Below are 6,178 nucleotides of genomic sequence, written 5' to 3' on the forward strand. Positions count from 1 at the left end.
ATTGCATTTGGCTCAATACCTACTTTGTGTAATGCAATCACAGCGATTCGGTTCCCTTTATCACCCCACTCCATTTTAATATCGCAAAGTATTGTACAATGTATTGGCGCCAAAATGAGAAAACTCAATGAGCAATTATATAAAAATGACAGATTCCAAATTCAAATGTAATATATTTTGTTTATTTTTAATTGTAACAGTATTTATGGCCAGACTAAGTATATACCGTATAATAGTTATTTATAATTTAAATAAGTTGTACATGTTATAAATAATGCTCTTTCAACTACTTACTTTTCTTAAATTGTGGTTGAGCTTCAACCTTCTTTCCAAGTACGAATTCAAATGTTGTTTTAAGAATTCAAATCCAAGAATTCAAATGTTGTTTTAAGAATACATAATATTTAAATTTTAATATTTTAAACTTCAAAACGTGTATTATTTTTGTTGCAACATTATGCCTTTTCCAGATTATTTTTTTAATTTCCCTTTCACTTATCTTGTGAGTTTTCTTATTTGTGAGTCAAAGATCAAACTCAACCTAAAGAAAGACAAACGAACTTGGACGGAAGCTATAGCACAGAGAGCAGAGTTGGCGGCATATTCTGGAAACATGTCAGAGTTACATAAATCAGCAAAGCTGCAAAAGCAAAAAGCAATCAGCAAAAGAAATGCGCCTAAATACCACTGATTCGGCTCCTATGTTGATCAAAGGGAGGCACATCGAGCAGGTAGGAAGCTTTTGTTACCACGGCAGCATTGTGGACGATAGGCACCGAGGCAGACATGAAAGTCGTCGTGGCCTAAAGGATAAGACGTCCGGTGCAAAAAAAACTTCAAGTGTTTGTGAATAAGTCCCTGCGTCAGATTTTGAAAATCTTTTGGCCTGAGACGATCACTAACAAAGAGCTGTGGAGGATCACCAAGCAGACACCAATGGAGAAGGAGATCCTTACGTGGAAGTGGCATTGGGTTGGTCACATATTGAGAAAGCCCGACACCCATCTATCAAAGAGAGCACTGACCTGAAAAGTGTCTGGCAAAAGGTAGAGAGGCCGCTCCAGAACAACTTGGCGTAGCTCGGTGGAGCAGGAGCTAGATGTCTTGGGCATGACGTGAGAGGAGCTAGAACAGACTGCCCAAGACCGATGTAAATGGAAGGATTTGATTCAAACCCTACACCCCAGCAGTGGGTAATAGGAAAGAATGATGATGATCTCACTTATCTACAAAATTTTGTGAAAAAAAATACGAGCTCATGATCATTCACGAATTCAACTAAGAAGCCGATCAACTGAGCTATCAGCACATACTGTGATAAGGATAAAATATCGATCATATTATAATTTAATTTACCGGGCATTAAGCTAGCCATAATCGTAATTGTAGATTCAATTTTAATTATTTTAATCGCCACGTTATGCGTCTAATACCAAAAAAAAAGTATGACTCAAGAGAAAATTGTAGGGTCGATTATTCCGTGAAATATATTCTTTAAGCTAACCCGTATATAAATAAAAAGTAATTAAATCATTACCGCGTTACGGAAAAACAAAAAATCCTTAAAGTGGTCCCGGAATAAAAAATTAATCCTGTGCTACTAATTATGAATAAAATCTATATCTATACTAATCTATACTAATATTATAAAGAGGAAAGATTTGTTTGTTTGTTTGTTTCGAATAGGCTCCGAAACTACTGGACCGATTTGAAAAATTTTTTTTCCATTAGAAGCCGACATTGTCCCTGATGAACATAGGCTACTTTTTTTTTTTTTTGTTTCATGTGTATTTTAATGTTTCCGAAGCAAAGCGAGGGCGGGTCGCTAGTTAATTTATAAGATAAAATGATTCTCGGAATCCTACTTACGCAAAACTCTTCAATATCAACACTTTATCTTAATATTATCGACAGCTTCGTATCCTACACGGTACATGTATAAAAAACACATCACAATTCTCGGCGTCATTTATCTTGCTGTGATTTGCGACAAACAACATGTTCCCGATCAATGTATTTCGTTTTGCTATGATGTGCTTGTTACTGGTGTCGGTAGAGGAGAGTCGCAGTTTAATAGCTGGCTCTAAATCGTCAATAATCTCAAACACAGCTGCATTTTTCGGGAATAGTTCGACAGGGCGAGTCGAATATGTTCTAAGTTCAGGCAATTGCCCCGAGGGATCAATTATGGTTGGAGGTATGTGCATCCCAAAATACTAAAGGTAAATTTGTTGATGACTGACCTATTGTTAACGTAGATCAACTTCTTGGACTCTATTGATATTAAAAGAATCGTAAACTATATTTTGTTTGTTTTTGTATTTTAATCAGAATGATGTGGAAATCGATTACATATTTATGTATATGAAACCATAACTAATGTTCTGTTACTTTTTATTTATTTTTATATTATATGTTGGAATAGTTACAAATTTTATTTGTAAACCTTGTAAGGCAATAATTAAACGTATCTTTTTTATTTACATTTATTTAAGTGGACCTTTAAAGTTGACATAAATTATTGTATGATCTTTGTAATAAACTGTAAATAAATACTTAAACAGAAGACGGTTAAGTATCATTTTCTCCTCTGTTTGTCAACCGATTTCCTTTTTTTTATTCAGTACCTTTTGAAGATATTTGGAGGTGACAGAATTATATTTGAAATATTCGACAAAAAAACGTTGGCAGGTTTTATAGTACAACGGCTGTTGCACCCTTGAAAGGGAAACGCATTAGGTACTGCTTCACCGTAAAAGTTGATCGTGAATATTTGTTATGTAAAGAAAATTAAAAAAAAATATATCTGCCTCCGGGATTCGAACATGGACAATGTCGCACCGTTCAATATGAACGCACCGGATGACTTACCTTTTAGGCCATGCCGACTTAAAAAACACATAAACAGTAATATTTAACTGTAATGTGACGAAATCTGGCCACAAAAATAAACAACTTACTTCAATGACACAAATGTTCCTGGTTACCGGAATTAATCAAGCTAGCGTAGTTTAAAACAAGTTTTGACAGCAGTCAAAAACAGAAAGCGCACTCACTGAATGAGTAACTGACTCTGGTCATAACGACAGGGACCTATGCTGGTTTTTTTAGATCCATATAATATCTTCTACCTTCACAGATTTACATGACAATGTGTATAAATAAAAAAAAACGATTTATGCGATTTCTTTTAGTGGACTGTATTGACAGTCCGCATGGTACCACAATCCGGTCTATTTCAGCCTATGAAGTCTTTTTTTTGGGCTGGAACAATTGCATGTGTCACAGAGACCTTTCCTGCTTCACCACGACTTGTGGGAGAGCTCCACCGCTTAGAAGAGTGGGAGATGAGGAGATTTCCTATAACTGTCCGAGCGTCTCCCAAAACCTTGGAGCTTAAGGGCAGCTGCTTCGCATCTATTCGGATTACAACGTTAGGCATGCGTATGCTGTACATATTTAAATTTAAATCAATAATAAAAATGAGCTAGATGCCATAGGTGGATTTATTACATGGTACATGAACGGTAGGTAGCAACCGGCCTTAAATTTAATCGAGTTTTTAAATTCGATTGTGATATCATAGTAAATAATAGCTGATCTAACAACACAAGCCGATCCAAATAAAATAGTACCACTATTATTATTTAAGCGCAATTTGCAGCCCACACATTGTTGTCACCCCGCAAATATCGGAATATTTTAAGTATATTATTCGGAACTGTATAAACTGAACAACAATTATTATTTAATAGTTCCATTTACAAAATTAATTATGAAATTAATTTTATTATACCATTATAATGTCCTTTAGTCGTATTTCATTACATAATGCTGTTGAGATTTGACTAGTCACTCCCGTGATGAAATTTTTTTTAGCTCGATCTCCGAGTAAGCCATGGAAACTGCAAATCATTCCTCAAGAGAGGATATATTGGTGAAACGATAGGCGTCTGCGTGCCTTAAAAAAATGTAAAAATCATTCATTTAGGTATTTAATGTTTTTGCATGGTGAGGGTGGCCGTGCACAAGGGTTAATAAAAAGGAAGAATAATACATTATTTAAACACGTCAAACATTCATTAACTCAAGATGTTTATCATATAAGCCCGAACGAATCTCTCACTCAAAAGACTCGTGATTCGAATGTGACGCAAGCCCGTAACAGATTTTTGAATGTGAAAAATGACGAATGCGTTGAAGAGTAATAAAAATTTTTTTTTATATCTTTTTATTGCTAGATTGGTGGACGAGCTCACAGCCCACCTGGTGTTAAGTGGTTACTAGAGCCCATAGACATCTACGACGTAAATGCGCCACCCACCTTGAGATATAAGTTCTAAGATCTCAAGTATACCTAGTTACAACGGCTGCCCCATCCTTCAAACCGAAACGCATTACTGCTTCACGGTAGAAATAGGCAGGGCGGTGGTACCTACCTACCCGCACGGACTCACAAGAAGTCCTACCACCAGTAATTACGCAAATTATAATTTTGTGGTTTTCATTTTTATTACACGATGCTATTCCTTCACCGTGGAAGTCAATCGTGAACATTTGTTGAGTACGTATTTCATTAGAAAAATTGGTACCCGCCTGAGATTCGAACACCGGTGCATCGCTCAACACGAATGCACCGGACGTCTTATCCCTTAGGCGACGACGACTTCAACGGCTCTACTACGACGTTTTATAGCAGATCAACTTTGATCGGAATTTCAACTGTCCTGCTATTTTGTACCACGGACGCGATAAAAATCTCTTAATTTCGTTTTTTTTTTCTACCTATTCTACCTACGTCGAGGGGTTATACTAATTCACAGAGTAGATGAGTTCACGGGGCTCTAACCTGACGAAGGTAGGTACTTATTAACTCCATGCCTGACGACAATGTTCGTGCTAATCTATAGTCTAACGAAAACTTGGAGGGCTGTTTTTAATTTATCATATAAAGAAAAAAAATACAATTTATTGCATATCTTGCAAATGTCAAACACATTTCTTTTAAAATAACAACACCCTTTACTTTGGCTAATAGTCACCAGTATCAGTGACCAGCGATTAACAGCAATGTCGCATGATTAGCCGTCTCTGAAGTTTTTGTTACTGTAAACAACATACAAATGTCCGCCTTCTAACCTCTACGCATGTACTTGTATGGTCTTTCTAAGCATAACATTAAAAATTAAATATCAACAGTTTGAAAATGAACATGGAAAAAAAGCGTAATATACGTTTTTCTAAAACAATGTGTAATGAGTATGAAAAAAACTGTACTTCGAAATTTACAAGCCGGGGCTCAAGATAAATAAAACCTCTTCACCGAATTACTTATTAATCTATCTATCTTTCAGCCCACAGACATCCGCTTTTGGAAAATACCTCCCACGCCTCGCCATAACGCTCTGCACTGCCTGCATCCAGCGGATTCCCGTAATTTTGAAGAAGACGCCGGTCCACCTTGCGGGAAGCCTACCCACACTTCCTGTCCACCTTTACCTCATTAAAACTCAATTTATTTATTTCGTCAATCAAGGGTAGACTTCACTATTTTAATTTACTTTTTGGCTTTCTTGTGGTGATCCGTCCGTCGCTTCACTACGAAAATAGCTTTCTTCATGTCGTCTATGTCACGTAGGTATACTCGTTTCGACTATGTTTATAATGTTCCAGAACATTCAAGTGTTGTTCCAGTTGCTTCGATGTTTTTTTTTTATATTTTTCAGGTGACGTTACTCTTATCGGCATAACAATACAATAGCAGACTTTTGGCAAAAGCTTGAACCGCGACTCTTATAAATAGATGCAAGTTCCGAACAACAAAATTTGGACTGTGAGACTTCGAATAAATCGGTAGAAAATCTATATCATTTCCCGCCAAAACTTAGATTAAATCTTTTTCAGTTTAATTTATTAGACCATGGTGTTTAGATTCGATATTTGAAATCAGTTGATGTCTCAGTATCTCAGTGTCACATTTTGTATATGAGAGAGAGAGAGAGGAGGGCGCGGAGTAGAAAAAAATCTCTACTGCAGCTGCACGCGCTAATTGGAATTTGCTATTTTTACTATTCCTACTTGCGGTTAATGACAGATTGTAAATTCGGTTCCGTTATTCTTAAATTATTTCCTTCAAAAAGCTTAAATAATAAAACGGGCTTGAAAATGTTAACCTGAT

This window comes from Bombyx mori, chromosome 25 (assembly GCF_030269925.1).
Source record: "Bombyx mori chromosome 25, ASM3026992v2".
Taxonomy (NCBI): Eukaryota; Metazoa; Arthropoda; class Insecta; order Lepidoptera; family Bombycidae; genus Bombyx; species Bombyx mori.